General features: G+C 41.9%; 1 long non-coding RNA gene across 2 annotated transcripts in view; it reads right to left on the bottom strand.

Moving 5' to 3' along the window:
- LOC309335108 overlaps positions 1–19345 on the bottom strand; it is a 69729-nt gene that overhangs the window by 3824 nt on the left and 46560 nt on the right. The window contains exon 5 of one of the 2 annotated variants that reach the window (XR_014153350.1): positions 17110–17298. The exons of the other annotated variant lie outside the window; for it this stretch is intronic. This is a non-coding gene — a long non-coding RNA (uncharacterized lncRNA). Of the gene's footprint in view, positions 1–17109; positions 17299–19345 lie in introns of those variants that run through there. 2 annotated transcript variants of the gene reach the window in all.

Raw genomic sequence — 19345 nt, forward strand, 5'->3', positions numbered from 1 at the left:
AACAGCAAGAGGGATTGCTGCTTTCACTGCGCAGCGATCCCTCTTGCTTTTCTGGCTTCTGAGATTCAGAATATTTTTTTTCTTGTTTTCCTCCTCCAAAAACTGGGTGCGTCTTGTGGTCTGGTGCGTCTTATAGAGCGAAAAATACGGTACCTGGAAATGGTGCCCTCAGGCAACCGCTAACAGAACCTGCACCCATAATCACCTGTGGAGCATCTGCATTATTTTGCTGTCCATTGTTGCAATTCCTTCATCTACATTAGGGGCTGGCAACCGGATGCGGCCTACGAATACCATTTTACAGACCCACGAGCCGCCCCCAAACCAAGCTGCCCGCTTGGCAAGTCCCCCGCACACTGCGCTAAACCAGCGCAGTGCGGGGACTCGCCGAGTGGCACCGGAAATGGCATCTGTGCATGTGCAGATACCAGAAATCGCGTCTGTGCATGTCCAGATGCCGGAAATCGATTCTGTACAGGTGCGATTTTCAGTGTCTGGGCATGCGCAGAAGCGATTTCTGGCGCTGTGGACATGTGCAGACGCGATTTCTGGCATCACGCTGTGCCAGTCCGGCCCACAGACGATCTCCGTGGGAGTAATCCAGCCCATGGCCGGTAAACCTTGCTGACCCCTGATCTACATCTTGAGAAATCATGAGTCCCATTCAGGCATTCATATGGAAGGAGGAGTGTGTGCATGAATGTGCTAGCTTCATCCACCTATCACATGTTCCAGAGAGACTGTCTGAGATAGGGGGAGAGTCTTTCATTGTGGAATCCTGTTTTTCCATGGTTCCGAACTGTGCAGGGAGCTCTCCTGTTGACTGATATTCTTTCCTGAATCTTCTCCTTTTTCTTCTTGTAGCCGAGTAAGACTGTCTTCCATGAACACGGTTTTAACAGTGAGTCCGTAAGTGACTGTGGAGGCCAATTCTGGATCCACATGTCTTTCCACTGTGGGGACGTAGGTTTCCGGGTGAGAGTTGATCATGTGACCAGCATGATCAATCGCTTGTGGTGCAATGGAACACCGTGACAGAAGCCAGAGCACATGGAAACACCATTTACCTTCCTGCCACAGCAGTACCTATTTATCTACTTGCACTGGCATGCTTTTGAACTGCTAGGTTGGCAGGAGCTGGGACAGAGCAATGGGAGCTCACCCCGTCACGGGGATTCGAACTACCGTATATACTCATACCACAGCCCTTCAGCTACAGTGTGTTCCCAGCTTCACAACTTGTTCTCCAAATCAGCAAGTCAAATTGTGATTCAACGGTTACTCTTTCTTACCTTTGCATTCAAGCTTCAGGTGGGCTGATACTTCCTTTCTTCAGCTTATAAACAAAGAAACATATTTTAAAAGGTTGCAATGCTGCCTTGGGGTCGTGGAAGCAGGTATGTTGAGGATGTCCTAAGAAGTGGCCAAGACGTAACTACCACAGTCTGTAATTTATGTTGCCATGCTGGAAAGTTGGTTTTTCACAGCTTGGTCTTGGAGACAAAAAGATGCTCCTGTACCAAACACAATGAGGGCAATTCCAAACCATCCCTGCTGCTCTTATGCATAGGCAGGTAGTATGACTATGGAGGAATGACATGAGGCATTGAAATCCTGAACGTATCAGTGAAAACTCATGATACAGCTCTGTCTGAACCATTTTGGATACATGTACTATCTGCTTAAATTGTGAGTGGAAGGCAGCCAGGAGTACTCCATGAAGTTGAGTTTCCTAGCAATTTTTTCCATTGTAGCTTTAAGTGAAATTACTGGAAAATAGGTTGCTTCTCCCCTCCCCAGTATTTATGATCCATTCAGCTTGAGAAAGTACTCGAAATTTCCTTTGAGATTTACAGCTCAATTTCTAGACCCAAAGCACTTGGAATAAGTTCTGAGTAAGCATTAATCCTACACCAGGCTCTAAAAATCAAATGATAAATCTTTAAGCAAATAATATATATTTCCCACTCAATGGCTGTCAAGCGCAGGCATTTTTTTTGCCAAGGGCTTAACATTGGAAAGGGATATGCCAGAACTTTCCCTCATCTATTCATGTTTAGTTGGTTTTCTAATTTCATGCAAACTTCCAATTATTCTTTGTCTATGTGAGCACATTTTCCAAAGCTGAACATGCCAAATAATGGCAATTGGGTAAAGTTAAACTGTCACTCTTCTCTCTGATGAATTTACCCTCTGTTGGTCAGGTAAGCTGAGTCAGGGGACTGGAGACCCCCTGAATTGCTGCTCACATAAAAGCAGACATTGGAGAGTTTCACAACATGAGATGGTGCCAACAAGATAGACCATCTTGGCTGTGAGTCCTGGAAAACCTGCTCCCTGACTTGCAGGCCTTTTTCTACCTGACATTGGTGTGCAGTAGCTAAGTTGACTGAACAGACACTTGGGTTGAGGTATTGTTTAGGGGGGTTTGTTTGGAGGTGGGTTCTGTTGCTATTTTTATTGCCCTAATTGTTAAAAATTTGATTGATTTTAACTGCTTTTTACTTGTGTGTCTTTAAATTTGTTGTTTTTAAGTAAAGGGCTGCAGGATGTGCCCGGGAAGAGCAAGGGCAACCCCAGTCGCCATGGTTCAAGGCAAGGGGAGGTATGGTGTGGGGTTGGGAAATTGTGGTTGTCCTATCAGCCACCCTTAAGTCTGTGGCTGCTGTTGCTGAATGCCAGGCTGGCTCTGAGTAAGACCTCCCTCATCCATGATCTGCTTATGGATGAAAAGACCTACCTGGTCTTCATCGCTGAGACCTGGGTGGGTGAGCAGAGTGGAGTTGGTGATGGGGGGGATGCTGAATATGCTGTTTTGGTTGGGGCTGTTAGAGTGGCCATGCCCAAGGGACCATCAGAGGGGGTCCTTCCAACAGCATGTTTGTGCTGGCACCCAAGTGGGGGTCTCCATTTGCTATTCCAATGGAAATCCAGAACCTCTAACCTACCAGGGCTCCTCCCCTAGATCCCCCTGATCCAATTCCCCAAGCTGACCCATTCCTCCTCAAATGGTGACCACCCCTTCCATGGGACTCATGACAACAACTGTGTGTGCGCCCTGGTTGTGTGCATCCTATTCACATAAATAAGTGATGACGGCTAACATTTCTCTTCCACCTTAAGGAACAGGCATGAGATTGTTGCGTATCACATGTCTGCTTACATTCCAGCACGGTATGCTGGGAACTTCCATTTTGTGTATAGCTTTTGCTTTTGCTGTTCTCTCTGAGACGACATGAGAGAGAGAGACGTCATGTTTCTTTGTCCTGATTTATGTTTAATAATATGTAGCTGTAGAATGACATCACAAGCCTCACACTTATTCTTTGTGCGCAGTACACTCTGCTAATAGCATGCCCTGGCTTTTGAAGTCCGGGTCACTGATTTACGTCGGAGCACAGGCCGATGGAAGGGAATGTCACAGCTGGGGCTTGCCAGCTGGCCTCCCGGCCCTCTGCATGTCAACAATGACATGTCTGGATATATCTGCAGACAGCTATGGCCAACACATGGTTGTCACAAAAGACCCAATGCTGGCTCTGCTGCCAACATGGACATGTGCTATGTGCGAGTAACACATGAATAGTGCCACAGGCAGAGGTTTGTATCTCTTCACAAAACCTCCCGCTCAATGCTTTCCATCCATTCACCTCTGAGCCACTGACAAAATTGGAGGCAAGTATCATTAGTGTTTAGACTATTTATGGTTTGTACTCTAGTCAATGTTTTCATTTACTATGCTCTAGAAATGATTAATTCAGCTGCATCTTGTACACTAATCATATGCACAGTAATTACAGTGTGTGTGGAAATTAAAAAGAATGCCACATACTCAGTTATCAGATTAAAACATTTTTATTGCCAAATTTTCTTTGTTTTCCTTTTCAAAAACAGATTTGAAATGCCACCATGAAATTAGTAAATGATTCACGAGAGAGGGATTATGCTTAAATTTCTTTTTTAAAAAATGCAAAATGACCTTTTTCATTCATTTTTGCTCATTTGTAGGGGGTTTCACTTTGTGTGCCTATAGACGTTCAAACAGCTGTCTTAATTCTGAATGGTTATTATGTTATGGTCTCTCTATAGCTGCGATCTGAGCCAATCGTGATCAACAAGAGAACGGCATTGAAATTGCTTGCCAAGATAACAAAATGATTCTGGTATTCAGGGCTCAGAATAAAATGTCAGGTCTTAACTGTGAACGTGATCAAATTATTCTGTTAACATACAATATCCCCCCCCCCCGAATATTTTACCACTTAAAGGAACATGCTTGATATATCCCCACTCTCTTTTACACATATGTTTTTGATGCAAATTAGCTCATGAAAAATGTGTTTGCATTAATCACCTCCAATAGTTAAAAATAATCCTCATCAATTTCACACAAAGGGTTACAGTTTAAAACAATGCAAACATATAATGTTCAGTATTGACTCCAATAAAAAGGTTAAGGTAAAAGACCCCTGGCCATTAAGTCCAGTCGCGAATGACTCTGGGGTTGCAGCGCTCATCTTGCTTTACTGGCCGAGGGAGCCGACGTTTGTCCACAGACAGTTTTTCTGTGTCATGTGACCAGCATGACTAAGCCGCTTCTGGCGAAACCAGAGCAGTGCACGGAAGCGCCGTTTACCTTCCCACCGGATTACCTCACCCCATCGCAGGGATTCGAATCGCCCAGGGGGCATGGCACCACCCGCGAGGGGCGTGGCGCACATCGGAGGGGGGGGTGCACGGCAAGTGGCGGTTTACCTCACCCCAGGTCTCCAGGTACAGCTAGGAATAGCCCTTGTCTGAAATCCTAGAGAGATGGGCAGCTTCCTCTACTGTTCACAACTCAGTGTTTCATAATTATGTTTGACTGGATAGTCCAGCAATAATAATTACAATAATTGTGAGCTGGTAAATTACTTTCACTTATTTTGATGACTATATTGGAGTCAATATATGCCTATATATATATATACACACACACACACACACACACACACACACACACACACACATATGGAGTCAATGGGACACGGGTGGTGCTGTGCTCTAAACCACTGAAACTAGGGCTTGACGATCAAAAGGTTGGCGATTCGAATCCCTGTGACGGGGTGAGGTAAACCGGTGGGAAGTGGTGGGCCGGGGTGAGATTAAAGGTCCAGAAAGTACAAAACTTTAGCTGCTGCTACACACACACACACACACACACACACACACACACACACACTTGCTGAATCCAGTGACAACCTGAGTCTCCCTCTCCCCACTTGATGGAAGATGGCATGATCCCTTAAGGGCAAAATAGATTGTAGGGAAGACCTCTGAAGCCCTTTGTCTTCAGGCAGCCCATCATTCTTTCTGCAAATCCATCAACTACGCCATTAACTGCAGCATATGAATGGGAGCCAGAAAATTGCAGCCAAATGGCTATATCAAGAGCAGACTCCCACCTCCCCTTTCCCCATTCATTCTGCAGAATGCAATTTTGCTTTCCAGAGTTATGCTTTCATCACAGATTATTTCCTACAAGGTCCAGGCACTGCTACACACCCGGCCAGCCTAAAGTACAAAAGACAGAAGCAGGTGTTACGGCTTTACAGCAACATTTGCCAACTTGGTGCCCTCCAATTGTTTTGGACCACAGCATCCATGATTAGCACCAGCCAGCGTAGGAATCTGCTCTATGGAAGCAAAAATGTTTCCCTTCAGCTTGACTTATATTAGGTAGGAATTTTTCACATGCCATAACAGAAGGGAACACATTATTGACTAATGTAGCTCTCTGACGTTGAGCCCAGAATCCATTTCAGATATGTCTCTCATCATGGATGAGCTAGGATTTCCCCCCGCTCCCTCTGTATATTGGCTGAAGAGAGTGCTTCTCTCTGTGCCTTTGAAGAATTCCTTGACATTGAGCAACAATGTCAATACAGTCCTACAGTCCCTGCAAATGTGGAATTGGTCAGCAGGGCTTATAGATCAGGTGACATGGCTTCTGGGCAGGTTTCTGTCCTGGTGCTTTGTCTTAGAATCATAGAATCATAGAGTTGGAAGAGACCACAAGGGCCATTGAGTCCAACCCCCTGCCAAGCAGGAAACACCATCAGAGCACTCCTGACATATGGTTGTCAAGCCTCTGCTTAAAGACCTCCAAAGAAGGAGACTCCACCACACTCCTTGGCAGCAAATTCCACTGTCGAACAGCTCTTACTGTCAGGATGCTCTTCCTAATGTTTAGGTGGAATCTTCTTTCTTGTAGTTTGGAACCATTGCTCCATGTCCGCTTCTCTGGAGCAGCAGGTTAAATAAAGAGGATCAAGAGGAACTCACTTGCACTTTATAGCAGCTTAGCAGTCTTTCCAAAACTGCCATTTTCTTAATAAGCTGTGTACGTTTTGTATTTTGCTGGCTTCAAAGGCATGAGAAAAATCTGTGCACCAATACAGTTTCTCCTTGACACCACCCCCAGAGCAGGTCTGCACCTGAGTTTAGTAGATGTGGCTTTTTTTGTTAGTGTGCTGTGAAATATTACTGTGGCTTGCATGTCAAAACATGGCTCATCCATGGCATTCTCTGCATTAGGAGGAACATCATTCAGAGGTCAAAGTGGAGTTGCAGCAACAATTTGTCACAGCTCACATGGATTGTTAGCATTCTGAACTCCGCTCTGACTTCATTCACTCTTGATATGCACCACTTTAGGACTTTGCAAATCTGAAACATTGGACTTCCGGGTTGGCGCCATCGCCGAATGGCGGACTCCCTCCGAGCTCCGGAGGGAGCCTGCTCGGCAGGGGCTGGGTCCTACCGCGCCGGCGACGCAGGGACCCTCAAAAACCATGGGCGCTGAAACCCATGGACATGGTGACTCGGCTGGCACCTTTTGCGCCCCCTGACCCGCGAAGGAGCCTTTTTAAAGGCTGCGGAACGGGTGACAGGGGGGGGTGCTTTGAGTCCTTCGCTTCCCCTGCCGAGCGAAGCCGCATGCCATTCGACGGAGAGCGCTGACTTCTTCTATTGAAAATTTGGACTTAAAAGAATAACCCGTGAGTAATTGGAACCTGGACTAAAAAGGGGGATAAATTTTTTTAAAAAAATCGGAGCGAGCGGGGGAGGCGCAAAAAGGAAGTCAGCCCCCCCCCCCGTCGTAGAGGAGTTAAAGTAAAGGATTTGACAACTAAGATCGAGCGCAACCCTATTTTGACAAAGTTACTAACTTCGCGATGGAAAATTATAAGACTGAGCTGGAGGAGAAAAGTGGAATTGAATTAAAAAGCACACACACACACACACACACACACCCCGGAATCCTGGGAGCGATTTGTGAGAGCGCCGGGAGAAGAGAAAGAGAGGTTTTGACAGCTGTCAAAGAGCTGTCAAAGCGGAAGAACAAAAATGAGAACTTTGTTACGAGGACTTTGCTGGTTACATTTGTTATAAATTGGATATAAATTGTTTAAAACAAGGAATAACAAGCTATTTTGACTGGTGGGCGTGATCTGGAAGGGAATTGAGTTATTGCAATCCATCTAGAGGAGCTGAGGGATATTACAAGTATTGTTGGCTTGGAATTTGAATAGAACTTTTTATCTCCTGGGAAACTGCAGAAATGGAACACTATTTTGTCTACAGAGGTCTACACACTAAAGGAGACAATAGATTTATCTATTGAAGAATGGAAGGGACTTGGCATAATGTTTTGTCCCTGAATAACAGAGCCTCTGCAGAGGAATTAGAAGTTTTTGGAATTAGAACATTTGTGCAGGAGAGCAGGGGAAAAAAAAAAAGGAGGAGAGAGATCAACAAGAACAACAAGAACAACAAGAATTGGATAAAGTTGGAAGTGGGAACATTTGGGACATCCAGATTTGAAAGGTCTAAAGAAATAAAGTTTTTACTCCTAAATATAAAAATCTGGATGGAAGAAATGGGCCTTTTTGAGATAGACTCCTTCCAAGATTGGACATTCGAAATTAAAGATGACTGGTAAAGGACTATGGCCTAGATAGATGTGGGAGCTCCAGGAAGACATCAGACGTTGATGAACATTGGGAACGCAACTGGGAAAGGGGGGAGGGAAATTTGGAATCCAAAGGGCGTAAAATTATATTTGATTATCTTAATTATATTTTATAATTTTATCTTAATTAATTATATTTGATTATTTTAATTTGTATTGTATATTAAAGGGGGGAACGCGTGGAAGGGAACAGGTCGATTTTAGGGGATGGGAAAATATTTTTAAAATTGGGCTAATGATAATAAGTTCAAAATCTGGGATAAGAACTTGCTGAATTTATTTGTAAGAATTGGAATACAAGAGGGGGAGGGGAGGGGAAGTCCTGGAAAGATGTTATTGAAAATAAGATTTTAAATTGGGATGTTTTGTTCTTTTTATTTTGTTGTAATTGGAAATTTCTAATAAATATTATTAAAAAAAAAAAGCAAATCTGAAACATTGACATTTCAAATCTAAAACTGTGAAATAATGAAAATACTGAAAGCAGATCCCTCCCTCACCTCTAATCGATGTTTTCCTGGAAGCTGTACAGTTTCCAGAATCAGTCTGAGCTCAGATCTGATTGGGAGTCAGAATTCAAATTACTCCCATGCTTGCACATGAGTCACATTTATTTGGTGTCCAGTTGGTGGCATAACAAGGGGGGCACAGGGGCAGTTGCCCCAGGCACAAAATTGTTAGGGGCGCAACATTTCAACAGCTGGTGCCATCTCAACAAAACTTTGTGCTTCTGTTGCTGGGCTCCATTGAAAACGGCTTCTCCATACAAACCAGGAAGTGACCTCTCCAGACCACATAATGACTCTTATTTTCTTATCTCTGCAGCTGCAGATGAATGCATATGCATACTCCACCCATTTCCCTCCCTCTAACCCCACTCCATGCAGGCCCGGGAACTGGCAACGCACGCTATGCCACTGTGTCCAGCGCTGTTTCGATAAAATCTGCCAGAGAATCCATATACAACATGCTCCCATGTGCACTGTAGTGCCACAAAGCTGTGGCCTGTGCCAAATAGCTAACCTTGTTCTCTTTAGGTATTTTTATCACTACTACTTAACCGTTATTTTTATTCTCTCTGAGTTTGGAGTTGGTGGTGTTGGACCTCTGGAGTGCTATTTTTGCTTCGAGGAGAGGGAATGCATATAACAAAGAATTCCTTCATTCCGCCCTACACTTTCCTGTATTCCGCACTTTTATTTTCCCCAAAGGAGAGCAATATCTTTATGAGCAGAACAACATCTTTACGAGTCTCCTGCAAATAAGCACTAGAAAATGTGAAAAGAAATAGCTAAAAACTCTTATCTTTGTGAGATAATTCAGGGTCAGCATAGTACCAGATCTTCCCAATGTATATCCAGCAACTGATTAGTTGTGCATGACCGTCTTCTGCTACTGACACTCAACGCTCTTCCAGATTTCATGTTATCTAATTGATTCTGTCCTGGAAATTTCATGCTATATAATTCTTTCCCAACTTGAATTAAATCAAGCTTCCACTCGGTTAATGCAACGCCAATGAATGTATTGGACAACGAAACATCTTGTGTTGGCACAGTGTGCCTTGTCAATTTGACACGTTAACAAAATGTACCGCAGCCGCCGGAAATGAGTAGTCAACACTTCAACGTCCTCAAATACAACAGGAGAACATTCTCAACACTCCATTCAAGCATCTAGAATATTCCGTTTCGTTTTTTTTTTTTTTAAATAATTTTTATTGATTTTACAACATAAACAAAAAACAAATAAACATAACACGACTTCCCCGAACCTCCCCTTCACTGCATCCATATTTTAAAATTTTTAGCAATTCTTCATCCCATTTTTATATTTAATTCTCTTTAAAAAAATTCTGTTTTATAAATTTCAATTTATAGCTGTAATTCTTTGTATCCAATCCCTTGACATCTTAACATTCCGAAATTTTACAACAATTTTTAAGATAGATTTTAAATTTTTTCCAGTCCTCCTCCACTGTCTCTTTCCTCTGGTCACGGATTCTGCCGGTCATCTCTGCCAGTCCCATAAATTCAGTCACCTTGGTCTGCCATTCTTCCAGAGTAGGTAATTCTTTAGTCTTCCAATACTTCGCCAAAAGGATTCTTGCTGCTGTTGTTGCATACATAAAAAAGGTCCTATCTTTCTTTGGTACCAATTGGCCGACCATGCCCAGGAGAAAAGCCTCCGGTTTCTTTACAAATGTCCACTTAAGGATTTTCTTAATTTCGTTATAGATCATTTCCCAGTAGGCCTTAATCTTTGGGCAGGTCCACCAAAGGTGATAAAAAATTCCTTCACATTCATTACACTTCCAACAATTGTTATTGGGCAAATGATATATCTTTGCAAGCTTGACTGGGGTCATGTACCACCTATAGATCATTTTCATTATGTTCTCTTTCAGGGCACTGCATGCCGTAAATTTAATACCTGTGGTCCATAACTGCTCCCAGTCAGCAAACATAATATCATGACCAATATCCTGTGCCCACTTAGTCATAGCTGATTTAACCGTTTCATCCTGTGTATTCCATTTTAGCAGCAGATTATACATTCTAGACAAATTCTTAGTATTGGGTTCTAGCAATTCTGTTTCTAACTTTGACCTCTCCTTCTGAAATCCTAGTTTTCTGTCCTGCTTAAAAGTTTCATTGATCTGGAAATAATGTAACCAATCTCGGACTTTAGGTTTCAATTTCTCGAAACTCTGTAGTTTCAACTTTTCACCGTCATATTCTATAATTTCACAATATTTTGGCCAATCTGTATCCATGTTCAGTCTTTTTACCGCCTTGGCTTCCATTGGTGACAACCACCTAGGGGTTTTACTTTCAAACAAATCTTTATATCGATTCCATACATTATACAATGCTTTCCTAACAATATGGTTTTTAAAATTTCTATGTACCTTTACCTTATCGTACCATAAATATGCATGCCAACCAAAGTTATTATCATAACCTTCCAGGTCCAGAATGTCTGTATTCTCAAGAAGTAGCCATGGTTTCAGCCAGCAAAAAGCTGCTGCTTCATAGTAAAGTTTTAAGTCCGGCAGGGCAAAGCCCCCTCTATCCTTTGCATCAGTTAAAATCTTAAATTTTATTCTGGGTTTTTTGCCCTGCCAGACAAATTTAGATATGTCTTTCTGCCACTTCTTGAAACAGTCCATCTTATCTAGAATTTGCAATGTCTGGAACAGAAACAACAATCTCGGCAATACATTCATCTTGATAACAGCAATTCGGCCTAACAAGGAAAGTCTCAATCTTGACCATATATCAAAATCTTTCTTCACTTCAGCCCAACATTTCTCATAATTATCTTTAAATAGGTTCACATTCTTAGATGTTAAATTCACCCCCAGATATTTTACCTTTTTAGTAATTTCCAAACCAGTTTCTCTTTGAAAACTGTCTTTTTCCCCCACCGTAAGATTTTTTTCCAACACCTTTGTCTTATGTTTATTTAATTTAAAACCTGCTACCTGACCAAATATTTCAATAAGTTCCAAAACTCTTTTTGTACTGGTTTCTGGCTGTTGTAATGTCAAAACTAGATCATCTGCAAATGCTCTTAACTTATAATGTTTAGTTCCGACCTGTATACCTTTAACCAGCTGGTCTCTTCTAATCATATTTAGGAAAACCTCCAGTACCGATATAAACAATAGAGGAGAGATTGGGCATCCCTGTCGTGTCCCTTTCTCTATTGGAATTTCGTCCATAACCATACCATTTACAATTAGTTTGGCCTTTTGCTCAGAGTAAATTGCACTTATACCATTTTCAAAGTTCTTACCTACCCCCATCCCTTGGAGATTCCTCTTCATAAAGCTCCAACAAATATTGTCAAAGGCTTTCTCTGCATCCACAAAAATCAAAACAGCTTTTCTATTTATGTCAGTTTCCAGAAGTTCTAGAATATCTATAATATTCCTCACATTATCTGACAATTGCCTGCCTGGTAGAAAGCCTGTTTGGTCCCTGTGAATCTCCTCTAACAACACTTTTTTGAATCTTTTTGCTAAAATGTCTGCAAAAATTTTATAATCCACATTCAAAAGTGATATAGGGCGATAATTCTTAACTTGATGTTTCTCAGTTTCTGTCTTCGGTATAAGTGAAATGAATGCTTCCTTCCACGATTCGGGAGCCTTTTTCCCTTCCAAAATTTGATTGCAGACTTCTTTCAATGGTTGTATTAACCAATCCTTCAGTACTTTATAATATCTCGCGGTTAGTCCATCTGGTCCTGGTGATTTTCCCAGCTGCATATCCTGAATGGCGCTCTCTATTTCTTGATCTGTAATTTTCTCATTCAAACTCCTTCTATTATTTTCAGAGATTTTTGGTAGGCCGTATTTTCCGATAAATTCTTCTATCTCCTGTTCGTTTTTTGGCCCTTGTTTGTATAATTTCTTGAAGAAACTTTGAAAACAATTGCTTATCTCATTTGGTTTATTAATAAACTTCCCATCTACTTCAAGTGATGTCACTGTATTCAATTTTTGCCTCTTTTTCAGTTGCCAAGACAGTAGCTTCCCACATTTATCTGCGGACTCAAAAGTCTTTTGTCTCATTTGTTTAATTTTCCATTCTATTTCCTGATTCATCAATTCCATATATTGTGTTTGATAGAATTTTATTTCTCTTAATATCTCATGAGATTTAGGCTTAGATCTCAATTTCTTCTCCCCTTCTTTTATTAGGTTCCAAATTTTCTCTTTCTTCTCATTCTGTTTTTTCCTCTTTATTGAATTCTGTTGTATTAGGAAGCCACGCATCACGGCTTTACTTGCATCCCAAATAACTCTTTTTTCGGTGTCTGATCTCATGTTAATCTCGAAGTAGTCTTTAAGTGTTTTTTGGGCCTTTTTACAAATTTCCTCATCTCCAAAGAGGGTGTCATTCATTCTCCATCTAAAGGTTCCAGCTGTTGTCAGTTTCATTTCCATCTTGACAGCATTGTGGTCAGAACAGGTCTTTGGGCAGATTTCTATTTTTTTAACCTTTGATGCCAGATTACTAGAAGTCCATATTTGATCAATTCTAGTCCATGTCATTTTTGCTTCAGAGAAAAAGGTCCCCTCCCTTTCCAGAGGGTTCCTAGTTCTCCAAATGTCAATCAGGTCCATAGTGTCAGTCAGTTCAAAGAAAGTCTTTGGTAGTCTTCCATCATTAGATATTGTTTGTCTTTGGGCCTTGTCCATGTTTGTGGAGACGACTCCATTCATATCACCCATCATTATGATTTTAAAATCCAAAAAGTCCATTAAAGTCTCGTGCAACTTCTTGAAAAATTCAGCCTTCCCCTCGTTTGGTGCATAAACTCCAACAATCAACATCTTTTCTCCATAAATTTGAATTTCCACTGCCAGGTATCTTCCTTGGTCATCCTTAAAAATCAGTTTTGGTTCAAATTTTTCCTTAACATAAATCACAACTCCTCTTTTCTTAACTCTATCTGATGAAATAAATTCTTGTCCTAATCTCTTGTTTATTAAAAGTTTTCTATGTATCCTGGCAATGTGGGTTTCTTGTAGACAGATTACATCTAGATGTTCTTTCTTTAATAGATGAAATACTTGGCCCCTTTTTCGAGGGTGGTTCAAACCATTACAATTCCAGCTGTAGAGTTGCAGAGACATTTTTGTTATTGGGTAGCTCTTCCACCGACTGCACCAAGTTGTTGTTCCTCCTCGGTCGGTGCTCGGTTCAGTCCAAATGATAGATTTGAAATGTCCGGTACTTCCCCCTCACTAACAGTTCCTTTCTGAAGATCCTCTTGATTTCTTTCCAAAAAGAGTTCTTTATCCTGGTTTGTTTTTATTTTAATTTTCTTCCCTTTAAAGTTAAAGGACAGCCCTTGTGGAAATTCCCACCTGAATGGAATATTATTCTGTTTAAGTAGATCAACTAATTCTTTAAATTGAGATCTAACCTCCAAAAAATATTTAGGAATATCCTTGAAAATCTGGATCTGAGAATTTTTAATGACCAAGGCCTTCTGGAAATGTAGGTTCAGTATTTTGTCTCTTTGTTCCTTTGATCCCAGGGTAATTAAACAATCTCTTGGCTTCTTCCCTTGCTTCCTGCCAATCCGAAAGGCTGAGGTTATCACAAATTCATCTTCTTCTCCATCTAGCTCATCATTCCAAAAATCTTGAAATTTATCTGTGAGGAATTCCCCAAGCTTGTCCTCTTCCTCTTCTGGAACCAGTCTTAATTTCAGGTTCTTGCTTTTCCTTTCCAGTTCTAGTAGGGCTAATGCTGTATCATGTTCATGTACTTTTTTTGCAATAGGCGCAAACTTTCCTTTGGTTTCTTCGGCAGTAGACCTAGCACTCTCAGCTATTCTCCTTGTTTCCGTAGACTCTTGAACCAAACGGTTTATAGAATCTGTGTTAGATGAAATTGTTGTTGTGTTCAGGTCTAATCTTGTTGTCAACTCCGTCAGTTTCTTAGAGTTCTCTGTAGACTGTTTAGTAAGTTCTGCAGATTGCTTGGTGAGTACTTCTAGTGACTGATTTATTTTGAGCAGAGCCTGTGTCATTGACTCCATTGATGCTGCTGTTATTTTTTCTTGTGCAGCTGCTGCTCCTGATAAAGAGCCTCTTTTTTGAGCTTGTTTTTGAGCCTGCTTTGTTTTACTTCTTGTTGAAATCTCTTCTGGCGGGTTGCTCATAACTCAAGGTCATTCACACAGGAAAGTTGCAAGTGGAAAGTCCCGCTGGATACACCGTAATGCAACTAAAGCCCTCTAGAGGGGGAAATTGTAACCATCCAAAGTCACCCACAACAAAGAAACAGAAAGTCCAGAGGCAAAAGTCCCACTAAGAGTCTTTAATTTGTAGCACTTTACTGTTAAAATTGTAATCCACCAAAGTCCCGTTAATATGTTTCAAATAAGTCTTATTTTATAACCACTGTCCTTTGACAGCTCACTTGACAGTTCCTTTTTCAGGCGATCGCTGCTCCGGCAGCCTGACCAGAAGTGTCGGCAGCAGAGGTTTTTTATTCCTTATCCCTTTCTATTGCAGGTTAAATTAATTCTGTTTCCTCCCCCCCTTCCCCTGCACTACAGGGGGGAGATCCTTTCGATGTCTGGTCTAGTAAGAGTTAAAAAGAAAGTCCATTTAAACACAGCTCAGTCTTTTCATTGCTCCGTTAATCATGCAGATCCGGGAGGCTGACTTCCTTAATTTTTACCTTCCCGTTTTCAGCCAAATCTTCTGGATTTTTAAGTCCCGTTTTAATTTTGCGTTCTTACTCACGGGTATTGTTGTTGCCAATCGTTAGTTTCAGAAAGAAATCGGCGCTCTCCGTTAATGGCGACGCGGCTTCACTCCGTAAGCTGGGTAGCGATCCTCAGCACCGCGCTCACCCCGATGCCGCTCCGGAGCCTTTAAAAAGGCTCTTTCACGATGCCGGGGGGGCGCAAAGGTGCCCACCGAATCTCCTTGCTCACAGGCTTCAGCGCCTGTGATTTTAGGGGTCCCCCGCTTGCCGTAGCGGGTAAGACCCGAACTTACGGAGCAGTCCTGCCTCGGAGCTCGAGGCTAGGACCGCCATCAAACGCTGGCGCCAACCGGAAGTCTAGAATATTCCGTTTCGATGAGTTTTTCAAAACTTGCTGGGTGCCTTAACCTCCCCTGTCACACTGACTGAAGTGGCTTTCTTTCAACATGCTAACTTACTCCTCATAGACAAGCTACCTGAGCATTTTTTGAAGGCAAACACACACACAAAAACAAAATATACGTTGCCTATCAAAGTGGAGGTGGGAAACATATTTCAAATATCGCTGCCAGAGAGACCAATAACTGGGTGACTAGTAAATTCCAGATCAGCCATTGCGCATGCTGCTATAACACGAGAGTGTCTCGGTCAGCTAAATCTATTGAGCATCAATTGTATAGAAACAACAATCATCTGGGGAAATTTGACTTGTGGCACTGCATCCTAAGGAGTGCAACGACTCAAAAATAGGAATTTCCCCTTGCATTGTGGAATGTCCTTTCCTCTGCCATACATAAAATGTACTATTCAGTTTGCACATTTGGACCACTCCCGGCACCTCCTTGTTCCAACCCTATTATTACTGAATTCCTCTTCTATAATACTATTTTGCTGTTTTTTTATGTCTAGTGCATACGTTGCACTAGATCAGGCTTCCTCAACCTCGGCCTTCCAGATATTTTTGGCCTACAACTCCCATGATCCCTAGCTGGCCGGACCAGTGGTCAGGGATGATGGGAATTGTAGTCTCAAAACACCTGGAGGGCCGAGGTTGAGGAAGCCTGCACTAGATGATGCTCAGGGTCCCTTCCAACTCTTTGATTCTATGGCCCATCAGTGGGAGTGGATACTTTTTGCATTCAAAAGGCTTCTCTATCTGGCACCTCTGTTTGAGGATCTCAGGTAACAGGATACCCACTGGAGACCTCTGAAAGAGTCTGTGAGTTAGAGCATATGAATACAGTGTTACCTCAGGTTACAGACACTTCAGGATACAGACTCCGCTAACCCAGAAATAGTACCTCGGGTTAAGAACTTTGCTTCAGGATGAGAACAGAAATCGCGCGGTGGCAGCAGTGGGAGGCCCCATTAGCTAGAGTGGTATCTCAGGTTAGGAGCAGTTTCAGGTTAAGAATGAATTGAATTAAGTTCTTAACTTGAGGTACCACTGTATAGTGGATGTGCCAGTGGTCCATCTCATTGTAAAATGGTTCCATGAGTTCATAAGAGTTTATAATTAAAAGGCTGCTTCAGTTCCTTGGTCTAGCATTTTCTTCTTTAAAAGAAATCCTTTCAAAGTTCATCTATCTATATATCTATCATCTATCTACCTGCCTGCCTGCCTGCCTGCCTGTCTGTCTGTCTGTCTATCATCTATCGGGATGTGGGTGGCACTGTGGTCTAAACCAGGGGTCCAGGGGTCCTTCACTTTTACCTTTTTTATCTATCAACTATATCATCTATCTATCTATCTATCTATCTATCTATCTATCTATCTATCATCTATCTATCTATCATCTCTCTATTTATCTAACCTATGCAAGGAGGAATAAAAATGGGTCTTCATGGCCCCTTTCTTCCAAACCGGCACGCTTCTCAGGAGACATGAGTCTTTTCAACAATTTAGACAGAGATTGAGTTCTTTCCATGTAAAGATCAGGCATCAATCCTGCCTGTAGAGCTCCCACATTTTCTCCTGACTCCCGCCCAAGATTTCAATTCACTTCAAACACTGGGAGTAAATCTCACTGTGGCAAGAATATCCTGAGGGGACAGAGAAATTCAAATTGCAAAGTTGCTTTAGGGTTTCTTGTTCCACATTTACAATGGAATCATTTTGCTGAGTAAGTCATGGATATCAAGCTTAATTCTTAAAAAGAACCAGGTTCCCCTTTGTGGAATCGCCTTTCACTTTCAACTGGCGGGCATGAGAAAAATTGTTGTAAGACTAAAACCTCTATTAAGTTAGATACCTAAAGATCAAGGTTAGAAAGTCCAAGGCAAAACCTCACCTTAGCAGAACCTGTGTGGCTGTCTAGGAAAGTGGTTTCATGCACTGTGCTAGATAGATAGATAAAAGGTAAAGGGACCCCTGACCATTAGGTCCAGTCGTGACCGACTCTGGGGTTGCGGCGCTCATCTCGCTTTATTGGCCCAGGGAGCCAGCTTATAGCTTCCGAGTCATGTGGCCAGCATGACTAAGCCGCTTCTGGCAAACCAGAGCAGTGCACGGAAACGTCGTTCACCTTCCCGCTGGAGCGGTACCTAATTATCTACTTGCACTTTGATGTGCTTTCAAACTGCTAGGTTGGCAGGAGCAGGGACTGAGCAACGGAAGCTCACCCCATCACGGGGATTCGAACTGCCGACCTTCTGATCGGCAAGTCCTAGGCTCTGTGGTTTAACCCACAGCACCATCCACGTCCCATAGATAGATGATAGATAGATAGATAGATAGATAGATAGATAGATAGATAGATGATAGATGATAGATGATAGATAGATTCAAATAACAAATTAAGGGAACTGTAAATAACCAAATCCAGAACGAATGGGCAGCTGATGATTGGTGTGTGGGGTGTGTGTGTGTATGATATGCAATGTCCAGACTATTTATATTAAAAAGAATTTTACTTTCATAAACATTTGACTGAGATGAATATATTTATTATCTCATGCCTATTCACTTACACGTCTTATAGAAAGTTCCTGCACCATGTTTCTCCCTATTATTGTTTAGGGATCTCCCTCTCTCTGTTTCACTTCAAACAGATCACGCTGGCACACACTGTCCTCAGTATGGTTTGTGTTTTAATGAAAACCTGCCCAATCCAGACTTCCGAAACCAGTGCATGCACCCAAAAACAGCTGCTTTTTAAAAAATTGTCCTTCTTCAGAATTTTTGATGCTGATCTCCAGCCACAAAATGTGCACAAGGTGTAATTTAGGGGGAAATGCATATAAGAATATATCTAATGGTGGCAAAATGCATTATGTTGGGGGAAAACAGCTTGCAAAAAATAAATTTTAATAAATGCAAAATTGCGTGCAGAAATGTGTACCGTTTGGAGAGCTGTGCATGAAAATGAGTCTGCATTTCCATGCAAACTTTTAAAAGAAAAATTGACAATTGGATAAGGAAATAGGGCAAAGCGAAGATTGGGGGAAAATGAGAAATGGAGAGAAACTGAAATGGATAGCTTCACTCATCCCTAATCTGAATGAGCTCTAGGTGGTCCATTCACACATGCAAACCATTTAGGGAGTGCTGTGCCCATTTCTTCAGAACTACAGAATTGTGACTCTGGTCTTCCTCCACCCGATGGAATTGCTTGTGTTCATTGTGACACAAAGAGGGAGTTCACCTCCCCCCCACCAAACTTAAATGACTGTGAAATAGTGTATGATAGTAAGTGCTAAAGTAAAGAAGATGCCAGAAAGTCCCTGAAATTAAGGGACAAATAACTTCTACAGACTGTGCTCAGTAGTCGACTGAAAGTAAGTACCCAAAGTGGAGATGGAAAGAATTTAAAGTCCCTACTAGAGAAGTATGGCAAATTAAGTTGATGGACTATGCTGAAATGGCAAAAATGACCGGAAAGCTCAGAAACTAGGATGACCAAAAATTTAATAAGAAATTGGGGGGGGTATAATTTATGTAGAAGACCACTGTAAGCAGTTGAATAACACTTGTAATAAGAACTATGGATATAATGGAGTTACCAAAAAGCCTTGGACTATTGAAATAAGATGCAGTAGAAAAAGGGTAACAACAGAACCCATGGAGGGGAAGGAGGAATCTTTGAATTGT

The sequence above is a fragment of the Podarcis erhardii genome (assembly GCF_964252035.2).
Source record: "Podarcis erhardii genome assembly, chromosome: 2".
Taxonomy (NCBI): domain Eukaryota; kingdom Metazoa; phylum Chordata; class Lepidosauria; order Squamata; family Lacertidae; genus Podarcis; species Podarcis erhardii.